Raw genomic sequence first — 14,492 nt, forward strand, 5'->3', positions numbered from 1 at the left:
AGCTATTTTTCTATAAGAGCAGGCATTAGATTTTTGGATTCTGTTGTTCACTATAAAAATTTTTTGGTAAGTGCCCTGCCTTCAGTTTATGGCTTAACGAGGGAGATTCTGTAGTTCTAGATAATGAGATATTATACCTTTCATTTTAGAGAGTTTACTATGTTTGGATTGAGGTATCTTCTGCCTCTTGTTGGAAAGCCTGGGGAATAATAGGTGAGGCAGTTTCTTACATAGTAATGGTGCCCAGGAGCCATTATTGGGTACTAATTTATGATTTTATATAAGTCAGTTTGATATCAGGATTTGCTCAAAGATGGACATACTTTTTAAATAACACCTTTAGGGCATCTGAGTGACTCAGTGGTTGAGCTTCTGCCTTTGGCTCAGGTCGTGATCCTGGGGTCCTGGGATTGAGTCCTGCATGGGACTCCCCACAGGGAGCTTGCTTCTCCCTCTGCCTGTGTCTCTGCCTCTTCCTCGGTATCTCTCATGAATAAATAAATGAAATCTTAGAAAAATTTAAAATTTGAGAATGCAGTAGTGGTTTTGGTAGAATGAGTTCCCGTGAGGTTCTTTGTCCTCCCTGACTTGATATTTCTTTGTTACATATGGCTAAGAATTTTCGTGAAATGCCACACATTTGGTATTCATAGGATGGATGCCTTCTAGCTTATTCAACCCTTTGACAGTGTGCCCAAAATCCCAATATGAAAATGCACTTTTATAAATACTCCTCCCTGCTAATTAAATTAGCTAATTAAAGGTGTGACTTAATTGTCCTGTCAATTTTTTAAAAAAATATTTATTTTGAGAGAGAGTGCTAGCATGTGCACAGAGTAGAGCTGAAGCAGGGCTTGATCCCATGACCCTGCGATCATGAGCCGAACTGAAATCAAGAGTGGGATGGTCAACTCATTGAGCCATTAAGGCGCCCCCTGTCCATTGGTTTTTTAAAAGGCTAAATACATATGCATGTGTTACGTATATATTAGAATCAGTCAAGTCAAATCCATGTGAGCCTTTGTAAATGATTCAGGTGCTGTTGCTGATATTTTATTCATTTTTTAAAATGTAAGCTCTATGCCCAGTGTGAGGCTTGAATTTGTGACCCAAGATCAAGAATCACATGTTCTACAAAGCCGACCAGGTGCCCCTGTTGCTGATATTTTAAATATTTTTTTCTATTTTATAGTTTTTCTCCAGCTTATTTTTTTTTATTAGTTTTCTCAGATCACTAGAGTTTTTTGTTTTTGAAATTGAAGAGGTCATTCATCTGGATATTACTGTGACTTTCTTTTAAAACTGAACAAACTACAGAGCCTGTATTTAAGTAAAAGAAACTAAATATATCAGATTTCTGTGTCATAGACTTAAAGATTAAAATATAACATTACTAATTTCAGTGGTCTTACTCATTTTTCTCACTTTTAGGTGGAATTGAGAGTAAAGAAAGTTTCTGGGAATTAATATCATGTTGTATCTTTGATTTGAGGGATCTATAAAAAGTTACTTAAATTCCTATTTGGAAGATGTGTATAGTGAAACCAGGGGCAATTAATTGAGGTAGAGAATTCATTGCTCCTATAAATACTAGAGAAGATAGAAGAGCCTCTGAAGATGTAAAATATACCTTATGGTATATAGAAGATCTGTAAGTGGAAAAATAAGTAATTCAGTGAGAGAGCTTGCATAATGAGAGAAGGGAAATGTTTAGGTTGAACAGTTCAAGCCATTTTGCCAAAATGTTTTCCTCTCTGTTTTGATATGTCTTGTCTTTGTATATACACGTGTCTTAAGCCTGTGTGAGCCTGTTGTTCTGTGAACAGGAATCACAGTTTGGAAAGATGACACGGTGACCCTTTCCCCACCACCCATCATCAGTTTGGAAAGATGACGGTGACTCTTTCCCCACCACCCACTCATCATGTGTACATGGAATAGACCACTCAGGTTTAATTTTGAAGAATACAGATACTGATAGCAATCTGTGTCCTGTGAATTATTAATCATTAAATCCCTGTCCACACACAAGAAAAATTAAATAGAGAATTGAGGCATCTGCCAAAGCAATTCAGAGAGAATTCTCTGAGGGCAATTAGGATTTGTTTTCTTCAAATTTGTTTCTCTCACTCTGTACCTCTTGAGGACGTTGGAGACTTTTTGTTGGGGGTGTACAGTATACTTTATTGATAGTACATGATAAGGTAGGGCTTCCCAAGCCCTTTCCCTTCTTGAGGGGGTCTGGGATGGAATCTTTTGTGGAGGTCAGGTGATTCTTAGCGTGTTGGGGGATGAATGGGGGCAGGGACTCCCCAGCAGCTGAGGGCTTCTCTTTTCCTCTTTTTCTCAGTGGGGCTGGTCATCCAGGAGCTCTTATTCCTTGGAGGCCATGTGGTGGACCTGTGGTGTCATGTGGTATGACAATGACTCATTGTCATACCAGAAAATGAGCTTGACAAAGTGGTCACTTTGGGCAATGCCAACCCCAGCATCAAAGGTAGAATAGTGGGTATTAGTTAAAGTCACAGGAGACAACTTGATCCCCAGTGTAGCCCAGGATGCTCTTAAAGGAGCCCCCCAGTGCTTGCTTCACTACCTTCTTGATACTGTATTTGGCAGCTTTTTCCCAGAGGCAGATCAGATCCATGATTGAGGTGTTAGGAGTGGGGACACTGAAGGCCATATCAGTGAGCTTCTCATTAAGCTTAGGGTGGCCTTGTCTATAGTCTTGGTGGTGCCAGCAGAAGCAAGGATGATGTTTTGGGTAGCTCCTTGGCCATGATGCCACAGCTTCCCAGAGGGCTGTTCACAGTCTTCTGGGTGGTAGTGATGGCATGGACTGTGGTCATGGGTCCCTCACACTGTGCCAAAGTTGTCATAGATGACCTTGGCCAGAGGGGCCAAGCTCTTGGTGGTGCTGGAGGCTTTGCTGATGATCTTTTTTTTTTTTTTTTTTTTTTAGATTTTATTTATTAGAGAGAGAGAGAGAGAGAGAGAGAAGCAGAGACACAGAGGGAGAAGCAGGCTCTGTGCAGGGAGCCCGACATGGGACTTGATCCCGGGTCTCCAGGATCATACCCTGGGCTGATGGTGGCGCTAAACCACCAAGCCGCCGGGGCTGCTCTTTACTGACAATCTTGATAGAGTTGTCATACTTCTTATGGTTCATGCCCATCACAAATATGGGGCATTAGCAGAAGGGGCAGGGATGATGACCCTCTTGGCTTCTCCTTTCAAAGCCCCACTCCTCTCCCTGGTGGTGAAGCCCTCATTGGACGCCACAACATAGTGCCAGCATCACCCCATTTGATGTTGGTGGGATCTCACTTCTGGAAGATGGAGATGGGCTTTCCATTGATGACAAGTTTCTTCTTCTCAGGCTTGACTGTGCTGTTGAATTTGCTGTGGGTGGAATCATGCTGGAACATGTAGACAATGTTGTTCAGGTCAATGAAGGGGTCATTGATGGCAACAGTATCCACTTTGCCAGAATTAAAAGTGGCCCAGTACGGCCAAATCCATTTATTCCCATCTTCACCGTTGTGTCTTGGGGATGCGGCTGGCACTGCACCAGAAGATGCAGCTGTGTGTCAAATGGGAAGGAGCAGGTGCAGAGAGCCAGGAGACTTTTTTTTTTTTTTAACATTTGTGTTGTATATAGACTAAAATAATTTGGTCTAATACTTTCTCTCTTTACACACAAAATAACTGTGTTAAGTTATTGTAGTTTGAGATTGAAATGCTCATTTGTATTTCCTCTCTGTATTGGCCATGATGCCTTGCATGGTGCCTTGCATGTGTGAGTGCTACATTGTACATTAAACACATCTGGTCAAACTGATTTTGATTTTCCTTGTTCCTAGGTCTTATGATTCCCTTTCTGGTTGTTGGGAATAGGATAATATAGCTGGGTCCCACTTTGAGTATGTGTGTATTCATTGCCACATTGATATCCTCAGGACCTCTGCAGCCCAGACCTAAGTCCTGTTGGAAGGTAGCCCAGAGAGACCAAATTTTGTGTTGTTACCACTGGGCCACTTCTTTGGTCTTTTAGGAGCCATGGTTAAGTTCTATATCTTTTTTTTTTTTTAAAGATTTTTATTTTATTCATGAGAGACCTAGAGAGAGGGGCAGAGACACAGGCAGAGAGAGAAGCAGGCTCCAGGCTCCATGCAGGGAGCCTGACACGGGACTCGATCCTGAGACCCCAGGATCACACCCTGGGCCGAATGCAGATGCTAAACCACTGAGCCAACCAGGTGTCCCTCTTTTTTTTTTTTAATTTTAATTTTAATTTTTAAGGAGGCTCCATACTCAGCATGGAGCCCAACACCAGGCTTGAACTCATGACCCTGAGAGCAAGACCCAAGCTGAGATCAAGAGTTGGGTGCTTAACCATCTGAGCTATGCAGGCTCCCCTAAATTTTATACTCTTAATTCCTGGAGGGCAGTTGACCCTCTTTTCTGGGCATCAATGAAAAAGATAAGGTTGCTCAAAAGCATAAGGCTGTATTTTATTTGTGGTCTGTAATATCAGTGGCTTAAAAATATCTTTTATTTTATGATATTCCTGCATCTTGTAATTGGTATAGCCCTTTGGTTCTGAAGCAAAGCAAGTGTTTCAGGTTTAAAGATAACAAAAAAGCTTAAGAATAGAAATACTTAGCTTCTTTAAAAAAGAACTGTGCCAGATATGAATTAGAAAAATAAATTTTGTCCAAGAGATTGTTCTCATGTACATCTTTCTCAGAGCAACTCTATTTCCTTGAACATTTTTGTCTCTTTTCTCTTCCTTGAAGCATCTGCTACCATTGGCTTCTGGCCTAGCCCCTTTCTCTTGGCTTTCTTCTTTCTTTGGTTGTCATTCCTTTCCTGTTGCCATTTGGATTCTCCATCTTCTTCCCACTGTTATAAGATGACATTCTCCTTAGGGGACCATCCCTGGCCCTCTTTATCCTTTTGGGATAATCACATTTTTACCCCTGCCTTCAACTACCATTTATACATCTCCATTTCTGTCCAGTTAATACACCTCTAGTTGGGAACTCTCTTGTGGGTCCATTGTTGTTAGCTTCTAATTGGATATCTTCATTGGGATGTTTGCTATGTTCCTGTAACTGAGTGAATCAAAAAAAATGAAAGAAACCTTTTTATCAGTTGCTTCTTCATGGAGCTTCTGCCTCAGAGCATGTGATAGTCTGTGAGTCCGATATTTGAATGCTGGCTAGGTTAGCTAACCAATCTTTCCTGCCTTATCACATTGGCTAGCACCTCCAAGACAATGTTGGCTTATCTTAGGTAGAAATTATTCAGTCTTCACCAGGAAGTATAATGTTAGCTGTAAATGTTTTTGTAGATGCTCTTTACTATGAAGACTTAATAAAGTTTAAAAGCATCTTCATTAGCAAATTATAAATATTTTTAATGTTTAGAGGACCCCTAATCCACCTTAAATAAATTTTTAAAAATTGCTTATTAGATTTACTATTTTTTTTTAAGAATATTTATTCATGAGAGAGAGAGAGAGAGAGAGAGAGAGAGGCAGAGACACAGGCAGAAGGAGAAGCAGGCTTTTTGCAGGAGCCCGATGTGGGACTTGGTCTTGGATCACGACCTGAGCTGAAGGCAGCTGCCCAACCGCTGAGCCACCCAGACATCCCTATTTAATTTATTTTAAAATTTATTTTTAAAGCAAGAGAGAGAGCGTGAGGGCAAGTGGGGAGAGGGGCAAAAAGAGCTTGAGTGAATCTCAAGCAGATGCCATGCTAAGCACGGAGCACCATGTGGGGCTTGATCTCATAACCCTGAGATCATGACCTGAGCTGAAATCAAGAGTCAAATGCTCTACCAATTGAGCCAGCCAGGCATTCCTACTTTAAATCAATTTAGGGAAATATAAAATTGTATTTCAATGAAACAGAGTCAAAGAAGCATTCACAACTAAAGAGAAAAAAGTATAGAGATATGGTTTGGAGGAAATGAGCCTATTATTTTGTCTAATGATGGTTGGTGCTAATTTTTCATTTACTGGATGGATGTGTAAGTGATAAATTTAATTTGCTAGCTTTTTATTTTTGTACATTAAACCTATTTTCCTGTGTTTAAATCAGGAGACTCAATTTTGGAGTTTTGCAAATACCATGTTATTCATCTGTGTGTGTGTGTCTGTGTGGGTGTGTATGAGAGAGAGAGAGAGAGAGGATCATCCTTACTGGAACTGTAAAGTCTAAGCAATTTGGGATCAAATGTAGTTCCTTTTTTTCCAAAATTAAGAAAATTAAACCTAATGTAGTCTCAAAGAATGCTTCTGGAAAAGCGTGGAAGTTCTTTTTCTTATCAGAATCATACATTAAAACATTATGAATCTTGTTAATACAAATGACTATTAGTGGACTGTGATTACTTCTGGGATAGGACCTTACATACAGTCCTTGCCTAAATGAAGTAAAATACTCTTGGAAGGCTATGATGGTGCCAAGATTTTTTTTTTTAGTATGAAAATTAATTTTTCTCTATTTTTCATTTTTATTAGAGAACGAGTGGTGGAAGGGACAGGGAGAGAGGGATAGAGAGAGAATCTCCAACAGATTCCATGTGAAGCCTGGAGCCTGATGTGGGGCTTGATCTCATGACCCTGAGATCATGACCTGAGCTGAAACCAAGAGTCAGTCACTCAACTGACTAAGCCACATAGGTGCTCTGAAAATTTTTTCTTTTCTTTTTCTTTTTCTTTTTCTTTTTTCTTTTTCTTTCTTTTCTTTAGATTGATTTATATAAGCAATGTCTATAGCCTACATTGGGTTCAAACTCCCAACCCTGAGATCAAGAGTTGCCCGCTTTTCTGACTGAGCCAGCCAGGTGCCCCAGTATGAAAATTTCTGTAGAATTTTTACTTCTAGGATTGGTGCTTATATTCAGTGCTTCATTAACAATAGTTGATGCACTTTTTGGTAAGTCTATCTGGGCAGGTTGGAGAAAGAAAGAATAACTGTATATCCAGTGTGCATAATTTAGGTCTTTTAGGTGGAAAATTAAAGCAGATGATTGATTAGAATTTTGATGATGCTCTAACACATGGTAGGCACTCAGCAAACATTTGTTGACAAATGTTGAATGAAAAAGAGAGATGGGAAATGTAGTGAAATATGTTTTTTACTCCTTTTTTTCCCCGTGAAAAGTGAGTTGACCTCAAGGTCCCCATTAGCTCTAAAATTCTTTAACAGTTCAGAAATGTAAAATTATTAGTTATTAGATTCAGGGCTGTGTTCTGAGAAATTTGCCTTTTTCCTTAGGCAAGCCTCTCTATAAGTCTGTTTCTCTTCACCTAATTATTGTTTCAGAAAAACTCAGAGTTTTTCTGTCTTGTTAACAAACTTTCTTCCAAGCTGCCTGACAATCTGGGGTAGTGTACTGGGAGGAACATCATCTTTGGAATTCGATTTGATTCAAATCTTTTCTCCACGAACTCCTTATTGTATGTATGCTCTTTTGCAAATTTTCCAAGCCTCAGCCTTCTCATCTGTAAAATGGGGGCAATAAAATCTCCACCTCAAATTTAGTTGTGAGCCTGAAATACTAGGAATAGCTTGGCACTGCATCTGGCACATGTTAGATTCTAAGTAAACTGTGCCATTTTTTCCCACTTAGTCTGAGAGTTCTGCAATTACCTTTCAAATGATTAAGATTCTCAAATCTTTCTGTTTATTGTCCTGAAAAAATAACAGAAAAACACCTCACTCCTATTACCCACAGCTAAATGGTCTTTTGCCCTGATATTGTAGATCAGCATGAGTAGTTTTCACTGTGTTCTTCAGGGTTTGTTTCTGGGCCCTTACTTTTTTGTCTCCATTGCTGTTCTGCAGCTTTATCTGAAGCTGTGGTTGGCTTGGTCTTTGTTCTCGCTCCTGCTTTTGTACTATCTAGCCAACCATGAGGAAGTTCTTTGTTTCTCCATCTTCACTGTTAAGAAGTAAAGAGGCAATCTTTTTCTCCTGCCATAGGAGAAAGTAGAGCTTAATTTGGAGAGTTTTCTCCTTTGAGATTTGCTAAGTAAGGAGTAATTAAAAAAGAAAAAACTTAAAAAAGAATCTTTTTACTGAAGTATAAAGAGCACAGATCACGTTGGGAGCTTGGTGAATTTTCCCAACGTGAGCAGACCCCTGTGATAAGGATCATAGTAAATTTGAGGGAAGTCTCTGAGTCCTACAGGCTTGATTAAGCCTTCTTGCCCTTGTCATCCTTCGGATTACCCACCTGTTGTGAGAGGCATTGCTGCTCCCTGGTGCCCTATGACCTACCATCTGCTAGCTGGTTTTGTGTGGACTGGGTTTCGCCTGCCCTCCCTCTATTTTCCCTCTATTTTCTCTGGGAAGCGTTGGGTTAAAGAGACTGACACTTTGTTCTTGGTGCCACCTGTATTCGAGGAGGTGTCATGACATATTTCCACTTTCCCTCAGCATGTCTCCCCCTGTGGCAGCTGGAGATGGGATGCAAAATGCTGAGTAAAAGTGGCCTTTTTCCTTTGCTTTTTCTTGTCTGTTCCACAAAACATTGAAGACCATGACTAAGACTGTGCTGATTTAAGAAGGTAGTGTGAAGAAAACTACTATGTTTATGATTAAAAAACTAAACTTAGACTTTTAAAAATGAGTGTGAGTGTGATGACTACTGGTGGAAGGGTGTATGATATAAAGAGCAGAGTTCCCATGGAAATGGACTCCAGGCAGAGGGATTTAGGCTTCATTGTGACTTCCTGTGGGAGAGGGCTCTGGAATATTGCAATGTATGGGCTGAGATTTTTTTATTGATCTCCTGGGTAGTTGGGGTGGTGTGTTTACAGTAGCTGCAGTCAGAGTTTGGAGTTGACCTTCCTTTAATTATAATTCTTTCATTATTATGTAGTTTCCTAAATGTGATGAGAGATACCAGGGTTTTGGGTTTTTTTTTTTTTTTTCCACTGCCATTCATTTAATGGGAAGAGATGGATTATATGACATTCTGGTAGAAATGAGAGGGTTTTTTTTAAAAAAGATTTTATTTATTCATGAGAGACATGGAAAGAAAGGTAGAGACATAGGCAGATGGAGAAGAAGGCTCCTTGTGGGGAACCTGATGCAGGACTCGATCCCAGGACCCTGGGATCACACCCTAAGCCAAAGGCAGACGCTCGACCACTGAGCCACCCAAGTGTCCCCAAATTAGAGATTTCTGAGAAGTGCTAATGCTATACTTTTTCAGACCAAAGGCATGAATTCACATCCCAGCTCCACTACTTACTAGTTGTGGGATCACAAATAAGGGAATGTTGGGAGGATATAGGAGGTAATGTATACAAAGGGCTTTATAAATTGTGTGATGTCATGTAACATAGTGAGCTGTTATACTTCCGGTGGCATTTCTCCCTGTATGTTGAGCTCACTTCTTCTCTGCCTTCTCCTACTTTCAGACCTTCTTGTCTCAGTTACTTGGGGCCATTTGGTAGAAATGCCTTGTTAGTGTTCTGCTATTTGTTCTGGTTTTCAGTGCTGTGTTTCTCAATGGGTGATGGTGGTTGAGATGAACGGGGATCCCTGAGAGGTGGGGAGGTATTGCATTATTTGAAAGTAAGGAAGCTTTTTGAGAAACTAGGTTTTCTAAAACCTAGAAAGCTAGAGGCAAAAGATAAAACTGGGAAACATAAACAGGTTTAGGCCAGGTGTGGTGGGGGCATGGGGCAAGGCAGTGGGTTGGGCTGATTGCCATAGCGCTCCTTCACCAAATAGCATCCTGACCTCCTTAGAAAGGGGAGAGATGCTTCCAACCTCTTGCTATCTGTGTGGCCAGAGCCCTGCCTCAGGACAAGACATCAGCCTGCTTGTCTCTGTCACGAGGGTAACTGGCTTTTGGAGTGGACGGCTGACTCGAACCCCTGTGACCTCCATTCTGCTTCCTCCTCTGAATTGTGAGTGGTGGTGTGGGCCTGAGATCCCATCTTGGCTGCTGTCTTCAGGAGGTCTGACCCTGGTGCTGCTGGGCCTCCTTTGGCAGTTCATTCCAGGGCGGTATCAGTCATTGGGATCTTTGTTTTGATCTTTGCCAAGAAAAAGTTGCTTCTGCTTTGGTAGCTTATCAGATGTGTTTTCAATGATCTTATCTCATTTGTATCTTAAAATGTTCCTTATAATAGAATCCTATTTTGTTGTTATTGTTGGCTTTAACAACAGGAATTTATTTTCTTTCCATTCTGGAGGCTAGAAGCCGAAGATGAAGATGCTAGGAGGTTTGGTCTTATCGGAGGCCACTCTCCTTGGCTTGCAGACAGTCCCCTTCCTGCTACCTCTTCACATTGTCATCCTGCCATACTGGCACAGCCCCCCATGTCTCCTTGTGTGTCTTAATCTTTCTTCCTCTTGTTTTTAAAATTTGAATCAAATTTTATTAAATTCAGTTCAAGGTTTTATAACGTTCACACAACACAAATTTGGTTCTGTATTGTAAGGAGTATTTCAGCCTAAAATGGAAATTTAGAAACTGAAAGAAGTATAAGCACTCTGTCTTCATCATTAAGATGATTTTTAAAAGGGTAACTGTATTAGTTATATTGTTGTGTAATAAATCACCCCAACATTTGGAGGCTTAAGGCAACAGTTACTGTGTCACAGCCTTTGTGGGTCAGGAGTCTGGGCCCAGCATCACTGGGAGCCCATGACTCAGCATGTGTCATGAGGCTGCTGTCATCCTGGAGTTCACTGGGAGGGAGGACCTGCTTCCGAGCTCACTCCCATGGTTGCTGCCAATTAGAGTCTCACTTTATTTTAATTAATTAATTAATGATTTTATTTATTTGAGAGAGACAGAGATAGTGAGAGACAGCATGAGTGGGGAGGAGAGGGAGAAGCGGACTCCCCACTGAGCAGGGAATCCTGATGCAGGTCTCGATCCCAGGACCTTGGGATTGTGACCTGAGCTGAAGGCAGATGCTTTAACCAACTGAGCCACACAGACGCCCCTAGAATCTTACTTTAAATGATGTAGGTAATCTGTCTAGATCTGTTAGAAATCTTGATATAAACTGTGTAATTTATCATTTTATATAAATCTGCAGTTTGATACTAGGATTTGCTCAAAGATTAAATAATACCTTTATTATTGGTAGATGAAATGCTTAAAAATATTATTTTAATTCTGATCTTATTGAAGCTAATGAGAAGGAAAAACTTTGCAGCCACTCATGTGATGATATAGCCTTCGATTATAACATAGCATTGTCTTTTTTTTTTAAGATTTGTTTATTCATGAGAGACACAGAGAGAGAGAGAGGCAGAGACACAGGCAGAGGGAGAAGCAGGCTCCATGCAGGGAGCCCGATGCGGGACTCAATCCTGGGACTTCAGGATCAAGCCCTGGGCCGAAGGCAGGCGCCAAACCATTGAGCTACCCAGGGATCCCTAACATAGCATTGTCTTAACTGAATATATTCTTATGTCTTAACTTTATTCCTAAGGATTTTATATTTGTTATGTGAAATATTTGAAAAAAATATTTGAAAAAATCCTTCCTCTATCTGGAATTTTTCTGATAGAGGATTCTGAAACCACTCCTTTGGAGAGCTGTTTGGTGCCAGTTGAGTGGAGCAAGATGTTTCTCTTCTTTTTTCTCAGCCATTTACTATGGGTGTCTCAACCTGTTCACCTCGCAAAGGCCCTGTCTCTTAATAACATCCCATGGCGGGGGGGGGGGGGGGAGTTGAAATTTCAACATATCAAGTTGGAGAGCCACCAACATTCAGTCCATAGCATATTCCCTGGCCCTGCCCGAATTCATGTCCTCAAATACAAAACACATTCATTCATCTTAATAGTCTCAGAAGTCTGAAGTCCTTCAGCATCAACTTTCAAAGTCCAAAGTCTCATTTAAGTATCATCTAAATGAGCTGTGAGTGAAACATACCATTCGTCCTGAGGCAAACTCTTCTCCAGTTGTGAATCTGGGAAACCAGACCAGTTCCAGCCTGCATATCCAACACTTTGTTAGAGGTTTCTTCAGGTAAATATCTAGGTTCATCACTCCAAAGTTCAACCTTCCACAAAACAATGGATCACCAATGCAAGGCAGCCAGCTTCTTTGTCACTTTGCAGCAAAGATTGCCCCTCCTCTAGTTTGCAGTAACGTCCTCATTTCCGCCTGAAACCTCATCAGAGTGACTGTTACCACCACCAGAGTGTATTTCTGCACACATTGCGCTCATGATTACCTAAGTATTCTCCAAGAAAATGGAAGCTTTCTGTCTTTGGTCCTTCCAGGCTGATTATAACAAAATACCACTGATTGAGTAGCTCATAAAAAACAGAAATGTATTTCTCACAGTTCTGGAGGCTGGACATCCAAGATTAGGGTGCCTGAATGGTCAGGTGAGGGCTTTCTTCCAGGGGCCTAGGTTCTTGTATCTTCGCTTAGCACAAGAGCCTCGTGAACTCTCTGTGCCGTCTTCTGTAAGGGTACTAATCTCATGCATAAGGGCTCATGATCTAATCACCTTCCAAAAGTCCCACCTACTGTTACCAACACTTGGCAGATTGGGGTTTCAGCATATGAATTTGGGGGGAGGGGACACAAACATTGAGACCACATCCCTTTCTATATTTCTCTTAAGTTAGTCCTCACTAGAATCATCCTTACTGATCCTTACATGGTAGAGTGAGATAGCATGCACCACCAGACTCTTCCAGGGTCTACCATTACCCAGTTCCAAAGCCACTTCCGCAGGGTTAGGTATTTGTTACAGCAGCAACCTTTTTCTTGGTACCAATTTCTGTCTTAGTCTGTTTAGCCTGCTATAACAAAAATACTGTAAATTTTTTGGTTACAATCATTAAATTTTTTGTATGATTTATAATCTTGTTAAACTCTTTGTTTAAGCATGGTACAAACCTTTTTTTCATATTTCCGGAGCCTGGGAATTCCAAGATCAAAGCACCAGCGGATTCTGGGAGGGCCTGCTTCCTGGTTCATAGGCAACTGTCTCACATGGCAGGAGGGGAAAGGGAACTCTCTGAAGCCTCTTTTATAAGAGCACTAATCCCATGCATGAGGTCTCCACTCTCCTAACCTATTCACCTATCCAAATACCACCTCCTAATGCTATCACATTAAAGGTCAAATTTCAACATACGAATGGGGGCGGGGTGGTGGTGGAAACACAAACATTCAGCCCATAAAAGATGGTCATAAAAGGCCTTTGAGTTCTCCTTTTTACCCCAAAGTGTTGCTGTTTGCTTAGCACACACGTTCCTGGGCTTTGTACTCATGTACTGGATGCACTAGGACAGCAGAATGTAATGGCTGAGAACTTGGGCTCCCTAAATTCCACAGTGCTGGTGTGAATTTCAGCTCTTCAGTTCCCCATCTCTGTGATTTGTAGCAAAGTGCTTTGGCTATTTCAAATCTCAGGTTTTCTCGTCCTTAAATAGGGGCTACTAATTGTGTTCATAGCATTATTGTGAGAATTTAATGGGACCATGTATGTAAAGCATCAAGTATAAGGCTTGGAACCCAATGAAATTCCAGTATGTGTTACTTCTTGTCATAGTTACAGAACCAAAGACCTGTTCTTTAAGAATAGAGTCAAACCCAATTATTGTTTATAAACAAAGTCAGTTTCTGCTTCTCCAATTCTAGATATTTCTCCCTATCTTGCAGCATATTTACTATAAGTGGATTCATGCTGGAATGGGCTAGTAATTATGGGGAGTCCAAAATATTGAGCAAGAGACTTATGTCCTCCTAAGCAAAGGACTAGAAAATGTACAAATGGCCGATAAGCATATAAGAAGATGCTTAGTATCACTAATCAAAACCATAATGAAATACCACTTCACACTCACTAGAATGGCCATTACCAGAACAAAAACCAGAAAATAATAAATGTTGGCAAAGATATGGAGAAATTGGAACCTTTCTGCACTGTTGGTTGGATTGTAAAATGGTACAGTCACTATGGGAAACATTATGGTGGTTTCTAAAAAATGAATAGAATAAACCACACAATCCAACAATTCCACTTCTGGGTATATACCCAAAAAAAATTGAAAGCAGGGGTTCAAACAGGTATTTGTAGCCTATTCAGAAAATGGCATTATTCACAATGGCCAAAATGTGGAAGCAATGCAGTTGCCCACAGACAGATGAATGGATAAACGAAATGTGGTAAACAAAATATATGTACAGACAATGGTATATTTTTCAGCCTTAAAAAGGAAGGAAATTTTTCTTTAATCAAAAAAATTTTAAGGATTTTATTTATGTGAGAGATTGAAAAAGAGCGCATTGAAAAAGAGTGGGGCAGGGGTGGGGAGAGAAGGAGGGCAAAGGAGGAAAGAGAAGCAGACTCCCCACGGAGTATGGATACTGGGGTGGGGGAGGCTTGATCCCAGGACCCTAAGATCATGATTTGAGCTGAAGGTAGCCGACTGAGCCCCCTTGGTGCCCCAGGAAGGAAATTCTGACACTGCAAC

General features: G+C 40.8%; 1 protein-coding gene and 1 pseudogene across 2 annotated transcripts in view; one reads left to right on the forward strand and one right to left on the reverse strand.

The window, feature by feature from the left end:
* Positions 1 to 14,492, forward strand: part of TIAM2 (TIAM Rac1 associated GEF 2) — a 217,930-nt gene that overhangs the window by 34,370 nt on the left and 169,068 nt on the right. The gene's annotated exons all lie outside the window — the stretch shown is intronic.
* On the reverse strand, positions 2,374 to 12,990 carry LOC129499793 (glyceraldehyde-3-phosphate dehydrogenase-like; annotated as a pseudogene).

This window comes from Nyctereutes procyonoides, unplaced genomic scaffold, assembly GCF_905146905.1.
Source record: "Nyctereutes procyonoides isolate TBG_1078 unplaced genomic scaffold, NYPRO_anot_genome, whole genome shotgun sequence".
Lineage (NCBI taxonomy): Eukaryota > Metazoa > Chordata > Mammalia > Carnivora > Canidae > Nyctereutes > Nyctereutes procyonoides.